Raw genomic sequence first — 22,235 nt, forward strand, 5'->3', positions numbered from 1 at the left:
AATATTGGTATTCCCATAAAATCATATGATGTTCTAGTCTATCTCTATCCTCATGAACAGGATTAAGATCCTTAGAAAAGAAACATGAAGGTATCACTAGCCCCATTCACCATATGAACATGTAGCAAAGTGTCATCTCAAGAGAATGAGTCTTCAGAGACACTGAAATTAATGGTGTCTTCATCTTTGACTTCTCAACTACACAGATGTATCTCTCAAGTTTGTAAACCAGTACCAGGTAATTGTCAATAGAAAATTTTGACGTAGATATGAAATCCACATTTAGACATCTTGATTTGTAAGGTCTTAGATTTCTTTTAAAGCATCTTATTTCTGATATCTTCAAGCATGTGGAATGACCCAAAGGTCTATCTCCCTAATACTCCTCTCTTCCTTTTCAGCAATATGCTAATAGTAGGATGGTATTGAAGTAAGACTAAAAAGGAAGAGGTCAATTCTGGTAGGTATGTTCTGGTATATTTAAATGCAAGGCCCTGTAAACTGTAGTTTTAGTACTATCAGGAGAAACTGAAAAGAAAATTTCAACATAAAAACCCATGAAAATAGAAGCAGATAAGACAACATACTGTTACCAAATCATTAAATGCACTTTATTTGTGTAATCTTATGACTTAAACATAGTACCAACATTATTCCCATTTTATAGATAAGAAATTGGGCATATAATGGTTACATGACTTTCTCAAGATTGTAATAGTATGTGAAATGACAGAATTCTAATTATAACATGGTTCAAGGTAACCCAGTAGGATAAAAAATATACAATGTTCACTTGATATCTCTGAGAGACCTGTTTTTTAATGAAAACTGAGGAGGAGTGGAACTGGGATGAGGCTGAGGTAGTGGGGGGAGGACTGGGCTGGGAGGAGTGGAAGGAAGAGAAACTGCAGTAATGTAATATATATCGTATGTGACAGAAAAATAAGAAAAAAATCTTTAAAAAATAAAAAATAACAAAAACGAAAAATATAGCACTGGTCAATGATATCAATGACACCATAAATATGTTAGAATTTAGAGGAACTTTACAGGTGAAACAAAAATTTCAATAGAGCTATCTGTGATATAAGTGTTGATCTTCAAGATACTCTCTATATATAGAGAAATATGATACATGTACAAAATCATATATATACATATATGTATATATATGTGTGTGTATATGTACATATATATGTGGAGGGGGTAATTTACTCACAGATAATAAGGTCAGGTAAGGTAGTACATGCCATTAATCTGAACACTAAGGAAGCTGAAGAAACAAAACCATTTCAAGTCCAGTAATGGGCTACATTAGAAGTTTATGTCTCCAAAAAATGAACAATTAAAGAAGTTACCAAAAAAATGAACAAGAAGTTACAAGGAAACAGAAGGAAGCTCCTTTTAAGGCAGGTAGAGGAGTGTAATAGCTTAATTATGACAATTTCATAAGTAGATATATACAAGCAAAATGTTTCCAATTTTATCTTCAAATAATAAGCATGGTACCAATTTACATGTGAGTCTACAAACTTTAAAGCAGATTCTCAAACCCTTTCAAGCCTTCAAATATCTATAGTCTGGCCAATATCTTGATAGTCATATGAAAGTAAAATACTATACTAAAACCACAGAGTTATACTACTCCTAAACTGATGATTCTCAGAAAAACATATTTGCTAACTGAAGCTGCTAAGTATAATTTATTGTACACCATAACATAGATAATGCAGCACATATTATTCTTTTATGTAATAGTTTTAGATGTAGCATACATATCATATAGGTGAGAGAGACCCAACTCTTTGTGGGACCCTAGTGTAGGAGTTAAGCACTGTTAAACATTGCTAAATACTATTAACAATAGGAAGTGGTCTGAGTGTCCCACTGAGCAAAGCTTGAGCAAAACAGACATCAAAGCCCAACAGCAGCCGGGCGGTGGTGGCGCACGCCTTTAATCCCAGCACTTGGGAGGCAGAGGCAGGCGGATCTCTGTGAGTTCAAGACCAGCCTGGTCTACAAAGGGAGTTCCAGGACAGGCTCCAAAGCTACAGAGAAACCCTGTCTCGAAAAACCAAAAAAAAAAAAAAAAAAAAAGCCCAACAGCACAGTGACACACTTTCCCCAACACAGTAGCACCTATTCCAACAAAGACACATCTCCAAATAGTGCCACTCCATATAGGCTTATAGGGGTCAATTACATTCATACTACCATACTAACTCTATTTACAGTAATAGTTTTAATGTTTTCTTTGAATAATTATAAGTGGCAATGGTATGGCTGTTCTGTGGTTAAGAGTGTTGATTGTTCTTGCAGAGGGCCCAGGTTCATTTTCCACATACATGCAAGGCAAAACATTCAGACAAATAAAATAAAATAAATAAATCTAATATTTATAAAGTAAAAAAAGGAAACATGAATTTGAAAGGCCCCTTTAGGACCAAGCACAGTAACACTCTAAGCCTGAGAGCTGTAAAATTAGCTATTATCAAGAGTCAAGAGTCAACATAGTAGGCCTAACAGCTATAACATTAGTTACTGCAAGGCTTAAGGCTTCTCAAACTCTAGACTCAAGAGCCACTGTAGGGGCTGATGATCCCAGCACGCACTCAAGAGCTTAGGACTAACTAGCAGATACTGAGTTATGCTGAAACTCACTATAGCTGGAAGTCAAGGGTTAGAACATCTGCAGAGTGCCAGGGTGACTGGTACTTAACTGTATGTTTCTTATTTCTAAAACATGTAAGAATAAGTCTCTGACTCTCGGGCTGTGAATGTACACTTCTGGGTCTGCTAGTTCACCCACAGCACTAGCACTTAAGGGTTCACTACTACAAACAACAAAAAAGTGTCTCTTCATCTACTCAAATTTTTATCTAGTTGGTCATAAAAATCACAGCCAGCTGACTGGTAACACAAACAGAAAAGCATAATATCATAAACATAAACATTTACCTTTTACTCATTTGTATGAAACCATTTTCTTATGTGGTTGTACATCAGGCTTCAGTTGTTCTAAACTCTTGAAGACATTTTTTCAGTAATCTGATAGAAGGAAGTAGTATTACATTGTGCTTTTCTTAACAATTGAGAAATTTGAACAACATTCTTTTTTTTTTTTTTTTTTTTTTTTTTTTTTTTTTTTTTGAGACAGGGTTTCTCTGTAGCTTTGGAGCCTGTCCTGGAACTCCCTTTGTAGACCAGGCTGGCCTCGAACTCACAGAGATCCGCCTGACTCTGCCTCCCGAGTGCTGGGATTAAAGGCGTGCGCCACCACCGCCCGGCTCTTGAACAACATTCTTGCATGTTAACTGGATCTTTTGGAGATCTTTTGTGCACTATTTGTTACATGTCATATCCACTGATGTATATACTTTTTGTTAGTGTTTTAGGTTTATTTATTATTTCTATATGAATAAACATGCTCATGCCCACATGGCATGTATTTGTGGCCATCTGTGCCTGGCACATGTTTAGAGGACAGAGGAAAAACATTGTAGAGGCAGAGCTCAACTTCCACTTTATATAGATCCCAATGAACAAAGTGGGGTCACTGGGCCTGCATGGCAAATAACTTTAGCCCCCAACATTTCACTAGCCTTGTTTCATTGTTTTTTTGAGACACAGTCTCATTATGCTAGGCTGTCCCAAACATGCTATGTAAACAGGATTACCCTTCTACTCCTGGTCATTCTATTTCAAACTCTCAAATTCTGGAGTTACAAAATTGAGACATGAATCCAGACTGGTGCGTATACTTTTAAGATAAGCAAAGACTAATAATTTATACACATTCTACATGGTATTTTGAAAACAAAGGATTGAGGAGTAGAACAGTCATTAAGAAAAAAGAGGGCTCATGAGATAGCTTAATGGGTAAATGTGCTTACCACTGAAGCCTGGCCAATACTCAGAACCCATGGAAAAGGAGAAGAGAACCGATTTTACAAAGCTATCCTCCGAACTCCATATGCACATGTGCTCATACACAAATACCATGTGCACAAAAATAATAAAAATTTTTAAAGGAAAAGTGGAAACATAAGTAGCTATTTCTTCAAAATTATAAAGATTGAGAATGAAAACAAGTGAAGCAGTAAAGTAAAGGAACCTATAAAGCAAGAACAAGGGAAGTGGGGGATATTATGAAAACAAAGCATGTGAGTTAAGATCTTCATCTAAAAGTGGATGGGAAGCAAACCACAATCAGAAAATAGATCAACATGTCTAACATAGTCAAAGTCCAGAAAGGCTTTTCTGAAAAGAAAAAAAAAAGAGGTTACAGATGGTCTTTAGTCCTGTTTTATAATAGTGCATAATTCAGGGTGATTCAGTACTCTTAGGATAAAACATTCAATTTTCCACAAACAGAAATGTATATTACCAGCAAAGGGTATACATCTCTCGAGGAAAAAAAAACATCATCCTTTATAGATATTATGGAATTAGTCTGCAAGAATATATTAACCTTTTTTTAACCTCTTAAGCTAACATTAGGTTTTACTTTTCTTCTTATTTTTTTCCTTCTTTTATGAGTTACCAGAATGTACGATGACATTAGCTGCTTATTTTAGTTTACTTATTAAATTTTAATAAGACTATTACAATAGCAGAAAAATAGGTAAAATAAAGTTAATATTACTGGACAAAATCAATGCCTAATGGATACCACATGTGAGTGAAAAAGTAGAAAAATAAATAATGTGGCTTTCATTTCAGGGCACATTACAGCACAGAATTTTAAGCCTGGAATTTTTTTGAAAAACAAAAAGTGTATGTTTTAAATATGGTCTTATAAGAGATTCAGATACTGTACTTTTAAAACAAAATAGATCATATATAACAAGAGTGCGATAAAAGCAATTAAACCAGGAGAAATTGATTGTCACAATTAACATTCCGGCAGTATCCTATTGTGAAAATATGTCACCAAAACAGACATTGAATATTGAATAATCACTGTAGATAGCATATGAAAAAAATTTGCTGCCTTAAAAGGAAAGAGTACTTTCTATGTTATATATTGCTATTATATCATTATCTAACAAATTAAGCAACGGTAATGAAAACACATAGGGATATTACATTAAAGTTATTGAGAGAACCAAACTTCAATTTCCAGACATACAGAATTAAAACCTTAACCTCAATTCCCAAGAATAAATATGGAGCTTCCAAGATGGCTCAGCAGTTAAGAGCATCTGGTGTCCTGCCAGGTTCCTAGCACCCATATTAGATGTCTCATAGTTACCTATAATTCCAGTTCCATGAAATCTGGCTTGTGTGGTAACCAGGCATGCACATGATACACATTCATATGTATACATGTGCAGTTACACACATAAAATTTAAAAAAAATCAATATATCTTCAGAGAATAATTACTCTGAATGATGAAATTCTTAAATAAAGAATATTTATAATTCCTTCAATAATTGTTTTTTTTAAATATTTATTTATTTATTATGTATACAATATTCTGTCTGTGTGTATGCCTGCAGGCCAGAAGAGGGCACCAGACCCCATTACAGATGGTTGTAAGCCACTATGTGGTTGCTGGAAATTGAACTCAGGACCTTTGGAAGAGCAGGCAATGCTCTTAACCTCTGAGCCATCTCTCCAGCCCCTCCTTCAATAATTGTTTCTGTGGGGTTAGTAATCCAGCACACACAGAAAAAAATAATTCGAGGGTTGAAACTATAGCTCACTGTAGAGTGTTCCCCTAACATGCACAGGCTCTAGCACCTCAAATATATTTAATAGTGTAAAGGTTTTTTCTTTTAAAGATTTACTTCCTACAAACTAATAATATCCCACAAACAATAAGAATTACAACCCATAAAGCACCAAGTGTAGGACTGTTTATAAAACCAACTTTTACAAACACTGAAGTGCTATTTCTTCTGCAAACTAATAACTTGTCCTGCAAAAGCAGCCCAAAGAAATCCATGATGGATTCCTTGAAGATTAAATCATTATTGTGACACTAACCACAAAGACAAAAAAAATCTAACGATGATGCATAGTGCTAGGTTTGAATTATCTTTTGTTTTTAAACTATTTTCAATCTAATTGAACTGGGAAGTTATAAAGTCTCAGGAAAGAAAAAGCAGAATTATGAATTGAAGGTCAAAGAAAATTCTACCAACTAGAAAATAAGCTTAATCATATTTAACTAAGAATCACCATCTCTAAGGGGAGATGTAATATCTTAAAGTCTTATAATGTTTAATGGAGACAAGAATCACAAATGTATTGTTCGGTGTTACAGACTCATGTTTATCACTATACTTAAAATATACTAATATATTTTAATAAGCTGAGCTTATATGATATTATATGATCTACTTTTTAGAAACACTCACTTTAAGAACGTTCCTATAAAATTTAACAACTGTTAATGGCTATAGTATATATCCACATACAATAGTTTAACCATGTCCTAAATATTTTCCTATCTGAAAATAAAGTTGGCTAAATCTAATCATTTCAAACAGCTGCCATTAGTGACTGATCTATTGTTTGCTGTTAACAATAATGTAGCAGAAGGCTGGAGAGATGGCTCAGCAGTTATCAGCACTGGCAACTCTTACAAAGGATCTAGATTCAATTTCCAGTATCCACATGACTTAATACTGTCTGTAACTCTACTTCTAGGAGATCTGACACACTCTTATAGTCTCCTTGGACACCAGGTACACATATGGTACAAAGACATGTACAGGCAAAACACTCATACACATAAAATGATAATTAATGTTTTAAAGAACCTCCTCTACAATAAACAAACAAACAAACAAACAAACAAACAAATAAATAAATAAATAAGGAGCAGATTAGGCACAGTGGTGCACACCTTTAATCCCAGTATTTGTGAGGCAGAAGCAGGCAGATCTCTATGAGTTCCAGGCTGGTCTGGTCAACATAATTCTTGGTCAGCAAGGAATGAGATCATATTGAAACTATACTGAGACATTGAAATAGTAGTAGTAGTAGTAGTATCAGTATTTTAAAGTAACAATGTTAATTCTCATTTTTCGCTACTTCCTTGGGACGAATAAATGAGACCACCAGGTATAGATCCAGCTATCTTTGAAGCAAGCACATATACAGTTCTGGGATAATTAAACAGAAGACTACTAGCTCTTCATTTATTGGTAAATTAACTGCACCAATTTTAGGACTAATGAGTAATGAACATAATATGACAGTGGCAGAGTTAGATCATAAATTGTAAGTACAAGGTAATTGACACCAAATGAGGCAACGCCTACCAGGTCAGTGTGTTCTGTTTCATAGTCAGCTGTGAAATATTTATAGGACACTGATTGCTCTTTCATAGAAAGGTTTCCTGGCTAAATGAAATGAAACTCAGGGAAGCTTGAAAAGGCAGACTCATGAAGTAATTTCATGCACACACTTCAAGTGTTCACTGTAGGAGTTATTTTATACACATGACTAGTTGTTGCTATAACTCTCAAACTATAAGTCCAATTATATACTTTCTTTTTTTTTTTTTTTTCGAGACAGGGTTTTTCTGTGGCTTTGGAGCCTGTCCTGGAACTAGCTCTATAGACCAGGCTGGTCTCGAACTCACAGAGATCCGCCTGCCTCTGCCTCCCAAGTGCTGGGATTAAAGGCGTGCGCCACCATCGCCCAGCCAATTATATACTTTTGATCTCACCTAATTTGGTACCATAGATTATCACCAAATGCAAAAGGAAACACTGTACACAAAACTTAGTATTTCAGTATCAAATTCACTTTAAGTGGACCTAGTTTTATGAAAATTTAAAGATGATGTAGGTGAAATAATATAATAGAATATAAAGTTTAGCCTTTTGTCCCCGGCTCATTGGGCTACCAGGTGTCCCTGTTTAGGTGCTGAGGAGTTCCATCTGGACGGGTGAGTGTGTGCTATCCTAGATTGGTAGGACTCAAACCTACAAACTTTTAGTTAACAGCTAAACATTTTGATTCTCAAGGGTTGTTTGTTTTTGTAACTTTAATTGATTTAACTGGCGGACTGTCCCGGAAGACAGCACAACCCCCCCCCCCAGCTCCTGCTGCAGAGCCCTTTTTCTTCCACACGACCCAGCCCCCCCCCCAAGCCTCCCCTACTGTTTGCTAGGTCCTTTGCTCAAGAACAATTTTCCAGCTCCTACACTAAGGCTACCCACCCAGAGCGGTGAGTGCCTGCCTCACAGGCAGGCCTCAAGGAACCCAGAAAGGGAGCATGGGCACCTTCAACTTGCGCTGAGGGTCTCCTGTGTTCTACTGGACCCCACCCTACCCACCACATTCGCCCTTTTGTCCACGGGTCATTGGTCTACCAGGTGTCCATGTTTCGGTGCTGAGGAGTTCAATCTCGAAGGGAACAGTTCCTGCTCCTACACTGAGGAGATACACCCTGAGAGTCAGTCACAGCAAAGACTGGACCAAGACACCAGGCCTCTCCTGGCTCCATTTGAAGGAAGAGATGGGCAGGCGCCAATGCAAGAATTCCTCCAACAACCTGAAAGGCAACATGACATCACCAGAATCCAGGAATCCCAAAATCAGAAGAATTGTACACCCTACTCCAGAAGAATTAGAAGAATTCGACTCAAAAGTGAATTATATGAAAATAATAGAGGACCTTAAAAAGGAGGTAAAAAACGGCCATAAACAATTAGAGATTACAAACAAAAAGGTAAAGGAAATGAATAAATCTCTCAAAGATACCCAAGAAAACCAAGAGAAACAAGAAAAAGCAATCAAACAGGTAAGGGAAACAGTTCAAGACTTGAAGAATGAAATGGAAGTAATGAAGAAAACACAAACCGAGGGAAGGATGGAGATGGAAAATCTGGGTAAACGAACAGGAACTACAGAGACAAGTACTACCAACAGATTACAAGAGAGAGAAGAAAGAATCTCAGACACTGAAGATACCATAGAGAAAATAAACACACTGATCAAAGAAAACAGCAAAACCAACAAATTCTCATCACAAAACATTCAGGAAATCTGGGACACAATAAAAAGACCAAACCTAAGAATAATAGGGATAGAAGAAGGAGAAGTACAGCCCAATAGTCCAGAAAATATATTTAATAAAATTACAGAAGAAAAACTTCCCAACCTTAAGAAAGATATTCCTTTGAAGGTCCAAGAAGCATACAGAACACCGAATAGACTGGATCAAAAAAAAAAAAAAAAAAAAAACCATCTCCTTGCCATATAATAATCAAAACACAAAACATACAGAATAAAGAAAGAATATTAAGATCTGCAAAGGAAAAAGGCCAAGTTACTTATAAAGGTAAACCTATCAGACTTACACCTGACTTCTCTATGGAAACCATGAAAGCCAGAAGGTTCTGGATAGATGTACTGCAGAAACTAAGAGACCGTGGATGCAAGCCCAGATTACTATACCCAGCAAAGCTTTCATTCACTATCAATGGAGAAAACAATATTTTCCAGCATAAAAACAAATTTAAACAATACGTAGCCACAAATCCAGCCTTACAGAAAGTAATTGAAGGAAAATCACAAATCAAGGAGCCCAACAATGCCCACAATAACTCAGACATCTAATGACCCTTCACTAGCACAACTCGAAGAAGGGAAACACACAAACTCTACTACCAAAAAAAAAGAAAGAAAGAAAAAGTGACCAGAGTTAACAACCACTGGTCATTAATATCACTTAATATCAATGGACTCAACTCACCTATAAAGAGGCACAGGCTAAGAGATTGGATACGAAAACAGGATCCAACATTCTGCTGTTTACAAGAAACACACCTCAACCACAAAGACAGACATCTACTCAGAGTAAAGGGCTGGGAAAAGGTTTATCAAGCAAATGGACCTAAGAAACAAACAGGTATGGCCATACTAATTTCTAACAAAGTTGACTTCAAACTAAAATCAATCAGAAGAGATGGAGAGGGACATTTTCTACTCATAACAGGAACAATTCATCAGGATGAAGTCTCAATCCTGAATATCTATGTCCCTAATATAAAAGCACCCACTTATGTAAAAGAAACATTACTAAAACTCAAGGCAGTCATCAAACCACACACACTAATAGTAGGAGATTTCAACACTCCTCTCTCACCAATGGACTATTCAATCAGACAGAAACCTAGCAGAGAAATAAGAGGATTAAGGGAGGTAATGAATCAAATGTACTTAACAGACATCTACAGAACATTCCACCCAGATAGGAAAGAAGACACCTTCTTCTCTGCAGCCCATGGAACCTTCTCGAAAATTGACCACATACTCGGTTACAAAGCAAACTTACACAGTTACAAAAAAATATTAGTAACCACCTGTGTCTTATCAGATTACCATGGATTAAAGTAAGAATTCAACAATAATGCTACCCCCAGAAAGCCTACGAACTCATGGAAACTGGACAGTCAACTACTGAACCACACCTGGATCAAGGAAGAAATAAAGAAAGAGATTAAAGTCTTTCTTGGATTCAATGAAAACAAAGAGTCAACATACTCAAACCTATGGGACACTATGAAAGCAGTGCTAAGAGGAAAGTTCATAGCACTAACTGCCCACTTAAAGAAAATAGAGAAAGCACACATTGGAGTCTTAACAGCCCACTTGAAAGCTCTAGAAAAAAAAAGAAGCAGACTCACCTAGGAGGAGTAGAAGACTGGAAATAATCAAATTGAGGGCTGAAATCAACAAAATAGAAACACAGAAAACAATACAAAGAATCAATGAAACAAAAAGCTGGTTCTTGGAGAAAATCAACAAGATTGATGAACCCCTATCCAAACTAATCAAACGGCAGAGAGAGAATACACAAATTAACAAGATCAGAAACAAAAAGGGAGACATAACCACAGACACAGAGGAAATTCAGAGAATCATTAGATCTTATTACAAAAGCCTGTATGCCACAAAATTGGAAAATGTAAAAGAAATGGACACTTTTTTAGATAACTACCATACACCTAAGTTAAACTAGGACCAGGTGAACAATCTAAACAGACCTGTTAGTCGCGAAGAATTAGAAGTTGTTATAAAAAACCTCCCTACCAAAAAAAAGCCCAGGTCCAGACGGCTTCAATGCAGAATTCTACCAGAACTTCCAAGAAGACCTAATACCTATACTCCTTAATGTATTTCACAGTATAGAAACAGAGAAGTCATTGCCAAATTCCTTTTATGAAGCTGCAGTTACTTTGATACCAAAACCACACAAAGACTCAACCAAGAAAGAGAACTACAGGCCAATCTCACTCATGAACATCGATGTGAAAATCCTCAATAAAATACTGGCAAACCGAATCCAAGAACACATTAGAAAAATTATTCATTATGATCAAGTAGGATTCATCCCAGGGATGCAGGGCTGGTTCAACATACGCAAATCTATCAATGTAATCCATCATATAAATAAACAGAAAGAAAAAAAAATATGATCATTTCATTAGATGCTGAAAAAGCATTCGACAAAATTCAACATCCCTTTATGATAAAGGTCTTAGAGAGATTAGGGATACAAGGGTCATACCTAACTATAATAATAGCTATTTATAGCAAGCCGAAAGCTAACATCAAATTAAATGGAGAGAAACTCAAAGCCATCCCACTAAAATCAGGAACACGCCAAGGCTGTCCACTCTCTCCATACCTCTTCAATATAGTGCTTGAAATTCTATCAATAGCAATTAGACAACATAAGGGGATCAAAGGGATTCGAATTGGAAAGGAAGAAGTTAAACTTGCATTATTTGCAGATGATATGATAGTGTACATGAGCGACCCCAAAAACTCCACCAAAGAACTCCTACAGCTGATAAACACGTTTAGTAGTGTGGCAGGATACAAGATCAATTCCAAAAAATCAGTTGCCCTCCTATACACAAAGGATAGGGAAGCAGAGAGGGAAATCAGAGAAGCATCACCCTTCACGATAGCCACAAATAGCATAAAATATCTTGGGGTAACTCTAACCAAGGAAGTGAAGGATCTATTTGACAAGAACTTTAAGTCTTTGAAGAAAGAAATTGAGGAGGATACCAGAAAATGGAAGGATCTCCCTTGCTCTTCGATTGGGAGGATCAACATAGTAAAAATGGCAATTCTACCAAGGGCAATTTATAGATTCAATGCAATCCCCATTAAAATCCCATCAAAATTCTTCACAGATCTTGAGAGGACATTAATCAACTTTATATGGAAAAACAAAAAACCCAGGATAGCCAAAACAATCTTATACAATAAAGGAACTTCTGGAGGCATTACCATCCCTGACTTCAAACTCTATTACAGAGTTTCAGTATTGAAAACAGCTTGGTATTGGCATAAAAACAGAGAAGTCGATCAATGGAATCAAGTAGAAGACCCTGATTTTAACCCACAAACCTATGAACACCTGATTTTTGATAAAGGAGCTAAAAGTATTAAATGGAAGAAAGAAAGCATCTTCAACAAATGGTGCTGGCAGAACTGGTTGTCACCCTGCAGAAGAATGAAAATAGATCCATATCTATTGCCATGCACAAAACCCAAGTCCAAATGGATTAAAGACCTCAATATCAGTCTGACCACACTGAACCTGATAGAAGAAACAGTGGGAAGTACTCTACAACATATGGGCACAGGAGATCACTTCCTACGTATATCCCAAGCAGCACAGACATTAATGGAAACATTGAATGAATGTGACCTCCTGAAACTGAGAAGCTTCTGTAAAGCAAAGGACACTGTCACTAAGACAAAAAAGGCAACCCACTGACTGGGAGAAGATCTTCACCAACCCTGCAACAGACAAAGGTCTGATCTCCAAAATATATAAAGAACTCAAGAAACACAGGTCCTAATCCAAGACTTTCAAAGATGGAGCCCAGAGATGCTCTTCCAAGACTATTATAAGAAAATTACAATTGAATCAACCCTGTACTCTACAAATGCTGAATAACTTTCCACTTCAAAGACTTTGTTCATACTTATGTGCCTTTATTTAAATGTTAGTTCCTTTTTAAAATTTAATTGATTGTGAAAGTCCCTGTTAAGAGCAGTCCAATTCCCTTCCTCCTTAGACAAGCATGTTGATTAGCCAGCAGAACATTATCTCTGCCCTCGGAATTTCAAAAGGATTCAAATCAAATGTACTTATTCTTATTAGCAAACTCTCTAACTGTGCACAGTATTTCCCTCAGACCACAAACTACTTAAGAGATGAGGGCATGACTTGGCCTCTGCTATACTATTTATCATTTAGCAACAGCTGGCACAGAAAATGCTTAAGAGCTGAGAGCTCAGACACCAAATCTCCTCAAGAGTCTAAATAAACCAAATGTCTGCTTCCTTACTTTACTTTAACTATAAATTCCACTAATCTTTTTTATCCCCTTGACAAACTATTGCTTTCATTGTCAACAGTAAACAATGAAATATGGGCAATATATCTCCTAATTGGTTGCCTTCTTTTTGTTGTTTTGCTTCTTATTTAATTTTCTTCTAGTTTCATATAAAATAATTGGTTTTCTAAAGACATTTTCATATATGAAAATTGTACCTTTATTTTTCATTTTTCTTTACTTTTATTTTTCCACATCAATCCTAAAACAAAGCTATATATGTTAGCACTAGACTAAATATAGACTCTTCTGAGGTATGTCTGAAGAATTTTCTGTTCACCAAACTGATTTACAGCCTTTAAGACCATCAACCTGTAAAATGCACACATTTTTATCTGCTTTATAACCACTTACACGCAGTTATTTATTTAAACAGTCCTCAATGCTTGTTCACTTAGGATGGTTCCATATCATTATAAACAAGAAAAAAGCACCCTCTTCTATATTTTCATACACATTTCTTATTATTTTATAATATTAAGTTTTGGGGATGAATCATTATTTGATAACTTGCCATCCAGAAGGATGTGATGAATTTCATTTTACCACCAGTATAATAAGAATGTTACATAACAGAATGGTTGCCTCAATTGGCAGTAAGGGGATTAGTAACAGAAGAAGGAATCACAGCAATTTAGTAAAGATAAACCTTTAAAAGAATATATTTGAAATAAAATGGCAAGTGCAAAATTTTCTACTATACTGGTCTTTCTATTTTGGGGTACCATGATCTTTTATATTTAAAAGAAAGAACTTTTTGTCAGGCATGGTTGAACATACCTGCTAGTTTCATCCTAGTTCTTGAAGCACGGAACAGGAGGACTGCTCCAAGTTCAAGATGAGTCTAGATAGGCAACATAGTGAGTACCAATCCAGTGAGGGCTATACAGCTAGACTATGTCTCAAACAAATAAGCAAGAACAAAATTCTTTCTTAAAACAGTGCCTACTTAACATATGTATTTGTTTTTCAACTCTGATTCAGTGAGTTAAAAAATGGCACCTCATTAGTCTACAAATTTTTTGTTTTTATTGAGCTATATATTTTTCTCCACTTCACTCCCTTCCTTTACCTTCCCCTTCTACCCTGTCCCATAGTCCCCATGTTCTAAATTTACTCAGGAGATCTTGTCTTTTTCTACTTCCCATATACATTAGGTCAATGTATGTCTCTCTTAGGGTCCTCATAGTTGTCTAGGTTCTTTGGGATTGTAAATTGTAGACTGGCTTTCTCTGCTTTATGTCTAAAAGCTACTTTTAATGAGTACATATGATATTTGTCATTCTGGGTCTGGGTTACCTCATTCATTGGCAGGCAAATTTCAAGATGTCATTGTTTTTTTCTGCTGTGTAGTACTCCATTGTGTAAATGTACCACATTTTCCTTATCCAGTTTTCTGTCAAGGAGCATTTAGGCTGTTTCCAGGTTCTGGTTATGACAAACAATGCTGCTATGAATATAGTTGAGCACATGTCCTTGTGGTACAACTGAACATCCTTTGGATATATACCCAAAAGTGGTATTGCTGGGTCTTGAGGTAGGTTGTTTCCCAACTTTCTGAGGAAACGCCATACTAATATCCAAAGGGCTTACCAGTTTGTACTCCCACCAGCAATGGAGGAGTGTTCCTTTTACCCCACATCCTCTCCAACATAAGCTGTCATCAGTGTTTTTGATCTTGGTCATTCTTACAGGTGTAAGATGGAATCTCAGAGTTGTGTTGATTTTCATTTCTCTGATGGCTAAGGATGTTGGAGAACGGATCAGTGGTTAAGAGCACTGGCTGCTCATCCAGAAGACTGGAGCTCAGTTCCCAGTAACCATATGGTGGCTCACAATAACCTGTAGTTTACAATATTTGTTCACTCATTGAACATGCACATATAGACTAGATAAAATTATCTCTCATGATCGTTTTACATAAAACAAGACAGTTTCGGCCAGGCGGTGGTGGCGCATGCCTTTAATCCCAGCACTCAGGAGGCAGAAGCAGGCAGATCTCTGGGAGTTCGAGGTTAGCCTGGTCTGCAAGAGCTAGTTCCAGGACAGGCTCCAAAGCTACAGAGAAACCCTGTCTCGAAAAAAAAATAAATAAATAAATAAAAGAAAAAAAAAAGAAGAAAAAAAGACAGTTTCTGTTTTCATTGATATGCACATTCTGTTAAAAATTTTTGAAACATTCAAGGATATTTTCTTCTCAGAAACATAAATCTTCTAAAGACATGAACTTTAGAACTACTCTCTTAGAATCTATTACATATATGATCTTTTTATTCTTTGGTGGTGTGGCCTCAGATAATTTGCCCTCAATAACCTCCTACCACTCAGAGTAAGTTACTCCTATTAAACTCAGTGTGAAAGACATAAAAAGATGGCATGAATGTAGAAGAGAGATTTCTTCTTAATAAGGATTCTAGAAACAAAGAGGGAAAAAAGAGAAAAGAGTGGAGGGGTGAAAGTGTCTAAATTCATTATATAAATGTATGAAACTGTGATTAAAACAAACAAATAAATCTATGAAACACTTTTATTTCCCTACATCACCTAGTTTTTACATCTCCCCAGAAAAACAAAGCATGGTTTCTAATAGTTCTGGAAGAAATGATATTTTGTGTTTCTCAATTTAATTTTAAGATTATTGAAATAATGGACCCCAAAGAAATGGAATCTTATGTTGCTAGAAGGATAATTACCAGAATGGTAACTTGTCTCTAGGAAAGTGATTTCAAATAGTTCTAATGTCTTAGATCATTTTACACATGAAATTGAAGTCTAAACAATGCTGGGTCACTGGTGTGTAAAACCAAACGTTGGTGGGGACTACTTAGATACAAGTGTTTTTAGCCCTCTATTTAAATTTCAATCTTCTTTCAGGATCCTTACTTCTGAACCAGTTCACTGGGTCTTTTTTCTCCTCTTCTCAATGTTAACACATTAAATAAATCTCCTTTTTCTGTTTTCCACTATTATGTTAGCTCCTTTCATTGAAGACAAATGATCAAACCTGGCTTGGCCACAGGCTTGGATCCCCAAGTTTTATAACACACTGAGTGACTATATCATTCAATGGGGAGAACTGAGATATTTGGTCACAGAGTTCAAAGCTCTCAGTTTCACAGCTCAAAAGGCCACCTTAAAAATGATATAACATCTTCTAAAGCCATTATTACCCTGAACACTGAAATAACCTAACAGATGGGATCTTGTTCAAGGTTTTCTTCCTCAATATGTTCCATAAAAGGCAAAAATATTCTATTACCAAACTGGACACAATTTTATGAAAATAAAAAATACGGAAACATTCCTAAAAGCTTTATTCCTTTCAAAAGCCTTAGAGGGTACCACACAGACTCTGAGGGAATTAGTGTATTAGGTATCAATATCAACATGGCATATTCCCATTAATGTGAAAAGGACACAGGAATTCATGGGTGAACAAATGCTTTGTATATGAAAAAAGAACAATTACACATAAAAAATTGACAAGTATCTGGAGAATGTATAAAGAATACATGTAAAATTACAGGAAGGAGGTCCTTAAGTAGACAATCTAAAAAAAGTATAGAATAAAAAAAAAAAAACTAAAAAACAAGGGTTTCCAGCTGGCCAAAGCCTCACTCCAACCAGATTTAAAAAAAAAAAAAAAATCAATGATAACCAGAGATTCTGTTGGGTGCATCTATTAAACAAACTCACTACAAACAATATCACCATGTCACCATGTTTTATAACCAGGGGAAAGGTAAAGCTGCTATAATGATTCAGCTGGAAAAGCATTTGCCTAGTATGTACAAAAATTTGAGTTTGATTGTTAGGATGAACCAAACATGTGTACATGCCTGTTATTGCAGATCCTCTCCAGGAAGAGGAGACAACAGAGTCAATTCAGGAGAATCTAGATACATAGTAAGTTAAAAACCTCACTGTTCAAAAACTCACAGGAGGTAGGGAGGGAGTAGAACTGGGATTGGCATGTAAAATAAGAAAAAGTTTTTTTTTTTAAAAAAAAAAAATAATAAATTAATTAATTAAAAATCTACCTGTTTAAGGCCAGACTAAACTGCACAAGACCAAAACAAACAAACAAACAAAAAAAAACCAAAAAAACAAAGAAAACAACAACAAAAAACAGGGCATTTAGAATTCTAGGAAGCACAGATTATTTTAATATTTACAGATTTAATCTTACAGAAATTAATGTTTTCCATACTTCTGTCACTCTTATGGAATTGATCATTTACATACTTATAAAATTTGCATATCACTGAGGCCAAGCTCTTGGAAGCATATTACCTTCTACTATTGATATTTTTATTTCTTATGATATTCTTCCTTCTTGGAAATGGTCAAAGTAACTTTAATTTGAAGCCACAAGTCATATAACACTTTTAAAATAAATACATGTCTCTGATGGCTAGTGATGGTGAGTATATTTCATATGTCTATTGGCCATTCATGCTTCATTTTTTGAGAACTGTCTTCTCATTTCAATAACATATTTATTGACTGGGCTATTAAATTTCTTGAATAGTTTTTGAGTTTTTTTTAAGATTTTATATTCATGCATACAGTGTTCTGCCTGCTTGTGTACCTGTACACCAGAAAAGGGCATGAGATCTCATTGCAGATGGTTGTAAGCCACCATGAGGTTGCTGGGAACTGAACTTAGAACCACGCTGGAAGAACAGCCAGTGCTCTTAACCTCTCAGTCATATAGTCTATATATTAATCTTACATCAGATATGTAGCAAAATTTTCTCTCTATGTAGGCTGTCTTTTCACTTGATAAATTAACTGATTTCCTTGCTATGAAGGAGTTTTAAAAATTTTGTTAAATCACATTTATGTCAATCATTGGCACTGTTTCATAAATGACTAGAGTTCTATTCAGAATTGCTTGTCTATGCTAATATGCTGAACTATTTTTCCTCTATCAGTTTAAGAGTTCTCATCTTACATTAAGGTCTTCGATCCATTTGGAAATGGTTTTCATACAGAATGTAAGACAGGGATCTACTTCCATTATTCTACATGTGGACAATCTGTTTGCTAGTACCATTTATTGAAGAAGCTGTCTTTTCCAAAATATGTTTTTGGCATCTCTATCAAAAAGCAGATGTCTGTAATAAAAACCACACTGAGATGCCACTCCTGTTCAAATAGTAGCCAACAAGAAAAAAAAATAACAAATGTTGGTGAGGATAAAAGTAAACCCTTATACACTGGTTGAAGGAAGGTAAACCAGCTCAGCTGTATAGAAAAAATGTATGAAAAGTTCCTCAAAAACTAAAAATAGACTTACAATATGACTCACTTTTACTGTTTTTCAGTATTTATTCAAAAAGACTCTAATTCAACAAATCATGGGGACACTTGCATATCAATGTTTATTGTAGCACTATTCACCACAACTAAGTCATGAAACTAAGTTAGGTAACCAACAACAGAGGACTGGACTTTAAACTATAGTTTATACACACAATGGAATTTTTTTAGCCATAAAGAAGAAAAAAGTTATACTATTTAAAAGAGAATTAACAGAAACACAACTAGAGATAATTATATTAAGTCAACAGAGTCAGTCTCAAAAAGACAAATATCATGTTTTCCTTTATTTATGGATTACAGATACATAAAATCATATGTATATTAATGACATGAGCATAAAAATGAAACTTAGAAAAGAGGGCCTAATGTAGGTATAAGGGGTGAAAAAGGATGGTAATAAAGTACGGAGATATGTTCAAAGTATATTATATACTTGCCTGAGCATGGCTTTGCATATCTCTGTATAATAAAAACAAAACAATAAATGGAAAGAATTTCAAGGAATAATAAAAAGATGTAGTGCTTGAAATTTAACATGGTATGTTTACTTCTAAAAATATAATATATGTGTAACATAATTGACTGTACATGTGTCATGGAATTTTAAGTAGTAAGGAGCAATCATTGCACTAGTTTCTTTAGGTCAGCTCAACACATGGTCTTTACAATTCCTTTTCCCCTTTCCTTTCTATAGTATAAAGGCTGGAAATTTTTTCAGATTTTCATGTAACCCAATTTTGACCAAAAGTGATGTTTAAAAAGTCTTTTCTGTAAGATAATATTATTCTGGCACACCCTCCTTCTATTTGCTCTCTTTCTTCTTGCATGGAACAGAGTCAACAGCAATGAGAAAGCCTTATGCTATGATTGGCAGACTAGAACAATAGAAAAGTACATCCTTGAAGACATTCATTCTGAACTATGCATTTCCAAACCTACTCTATGAAATAGTTACATACCTACTTAAGGCTCTATTGATTGTATTTCCTGTTTTCAAAAGAGGTGACTGCAAAAATAATAAACAAATTAATAATGATTAAGCTCTCTACTTGCATGAGAAAGACAGATACACATTAAAGATGCAACAAACATCGTATATTCTACAAAAGGACAATGAAAAGAACAACAACATTATCTACATCTCGATAAGATTATAAAAACAAAAACTTGCTTGCCAGGAGCAAAAGGGAAAGAACACATTATTCTGTCTTCGGCCCAATACTCCCATCTCTATTCCCATGCTAAAAAAGATTGGAAGCCTAGAGCATTGTAATGAAAGGTAATTTCTTATCTTTATGAAAAAAAATTAAAAAAATTTACAACAGCCAACTATTGTACCAGGGCTCAATTATTACTAAGACGAATATAAAACTTGCCCCATATTCTGGACATAGCCAAGGTTACTTCACCAAACCAACCAGACACAACTCAGTGACTACATAAGTGTATCAGATATGCTGTTGCATCTGACCTGAAGTCTGATCTGCCAAGCCTTCTGACTAAAATCTATTTTATTCCTTTCCATATAGTAATCACCTCACTTCCAGAATAAAGAGAAAAGCATCATGAAGTCATTTGTGATCATTAAAAATTCTCAATGCAATTATGATCTCTGGCAAAGATCCCAGGAGACCAAATCAGACTATTGTGTAATTCACAGCTTCAAAGTTCAAAGTCTTTAGAGACTAACTGGATCCAAGAACTTTAGAAAGTTACCTCACCATCTGTTCACTTCCTTGGAAACTGCCTCTAAAATGTCTAGCTACAACATTTACTACCAAGAAAAGTCAGTCTTAGGAAATGCTCCTCATACATACCAATATTTCTACTAAAAATTTGAAAATTTTCTCTTTGACCAAGCTAAACATCATAAAATGAGGTCCTAATATGTTATATTGTTAATTCTAAAACAGACTTTCTCTCTATCTAAACACAAATATTGAAATAGGAATCAAGTCTCTTGAAGTATAAGTTCTTACTTCTACTTTAATTGAGATATTCATCTATCATAAAGCTATGAGAGTAAGGCAAGGGATAGTAATTAATGGTTTTTTATATAGAGAATCAACAGAAATGCAAGTGGATCCTCAGAAGAATCAAAACACTTTACAAATGAATCTTTTTTAATCATATGGGGGGCTGAGTATACCATTGGCACCATACATGAACGTTCCTTATAAACATTCTTTAGCCTTATGTGCTTTGTTATTCTATTCTTATATTATTTTTCACATTTTCAGTGCTCACTGATGCAATCAATGCCTGAGAGTAGCTTAGAATGCTTGATTTCAACTCATGATACCTGATATGTAGCTATGGATCACAAAAGACAACTGCCAGATTACTTAAGGAACCAAGAAATGGCCAAATATTTTCAGAATTACCCAGTCCACCTATGTCACTAAGTGCAAACCGAGGGCAAAGAACTGAAGGCACTTACTGATTTATGAGGCTAAATACTTGAGTGAATACCAGAAAACAGTCTTATACTTGCATCCCCTTAAAACAATCACCCTAACAAGGCAATGTTAAATGCTTAACTTTAATGAAAGGTCAACAGGGGAATTTGACATCATTTTCATGCAATACCGAAGAGTACCTACACTAAGAACTTGATTTTACCAGAATATCAAGAATTCATAATCTCTTAATTAATCATTACCTAATGAGATAGGTAATGAGCCCAAATTCAAGTGGAAACTTAAGAAATTTAATGAATATGTTAACCACCACCTCATAAATAAAAGCCTTTCCTTGTTTGTTATTTTACACTTTTAAGTCTTGTGATAATTTTCTCAAGTCTCCTAATTTCTATAAACATCTTTAAGGTACTCCTGTAAATAATCTCATTTACTTTGTCCTTTGTCTATGAGGCAGAAACTACCAAATGAACTTTATTTAATTACCTTGCTTACTATTCCCTAAAGTCTTCCAATAAATGAGTTAGGCAGAAGTACAAAAACATCATTACAGGGATTTTCCCAAAACAGCACATTTACATAGCAATATATAAGCACATCATGATAGGCTAATATTTACTTAACATGGTTTTAACATATCTGTTTAGATACATGACTACAAGAAAACTTAAAAATATTTATCTGAAATGTTCACCCTTAACTAATTTACTAATGATGAGCTATTTATTACAGCAAGTTCATTAAATAACCAATTACTAAGTAGGCCTTATAATAGATGCAATTTCTAAAAAGCAAGCATTTGGCTCAAAACAGCTGTAAACAGCTTTCTTTTAATTTTAAAAAGAAATCTTCAGAGCCTGAAAAGTATTTTAAAATCCACTATATTAGCCGGGCTATGGTGGCGCACGCCTTTAATCCCAGCACTCGGGAGGCAGAGGCAGGCGGATCTCTGTGAGTTCGAGACCAGCCTGGTCTATAAGAGTTAGTTCCAGGACAGGCTCCAAAACCACAGAAAAACCCTGTCTCGAAAAACCAAATAGATCTTTCACTTCCTTGGTTAGAGTTACCCCAAGATATTTTATGCTGTTTGTGGCTAT

At 35.3% G+C, this 22,235-nt stretch overlaps 1 protein-coding gene across 3 annotated transcripts in view; it reads right to left on the reverse strand.

Moving 5' to 3' along the window:
• The window catches only part of Prrg1 (proline rich and Gla domain 1), a 131,175-nt gene that overhangs the window by 88,528 nt on the left and 20,412 nt on the right, over positions 1 to 22,235 (reverse strand). Inside the window, exon 1 of one of the 3 annotated variants that reach the window (XM_057760507.1) lies at positions 2,959 to 3,009. The exons of the other annotated variants lie outside the window; for them this stretch is intronic. The gene's annotated coding sequence lies outside the window, so the exon portion shown is untranslated. Of the gene's footprint in view, positions 1 to 2,958; positions 3,010 to 22,235 lie in introns of those variants that run through there. 3 annotated transcript variants of the gene reach the window in all.

Source organism: Chionomys nivalis, chromosome X (genome assembly GCF_950005125.1).
Source record: "Chionomys nivalis chromosome X, mChiNiv1.1, whole genome shotgun sequence".
NCBI classification, from domain to species: domain Eukaryota; kingdom Metazoa; phylum Chordata; class Mammalia; order Rodentia; family Cricetidae; genus Chionomys; species Chionomys nivalis.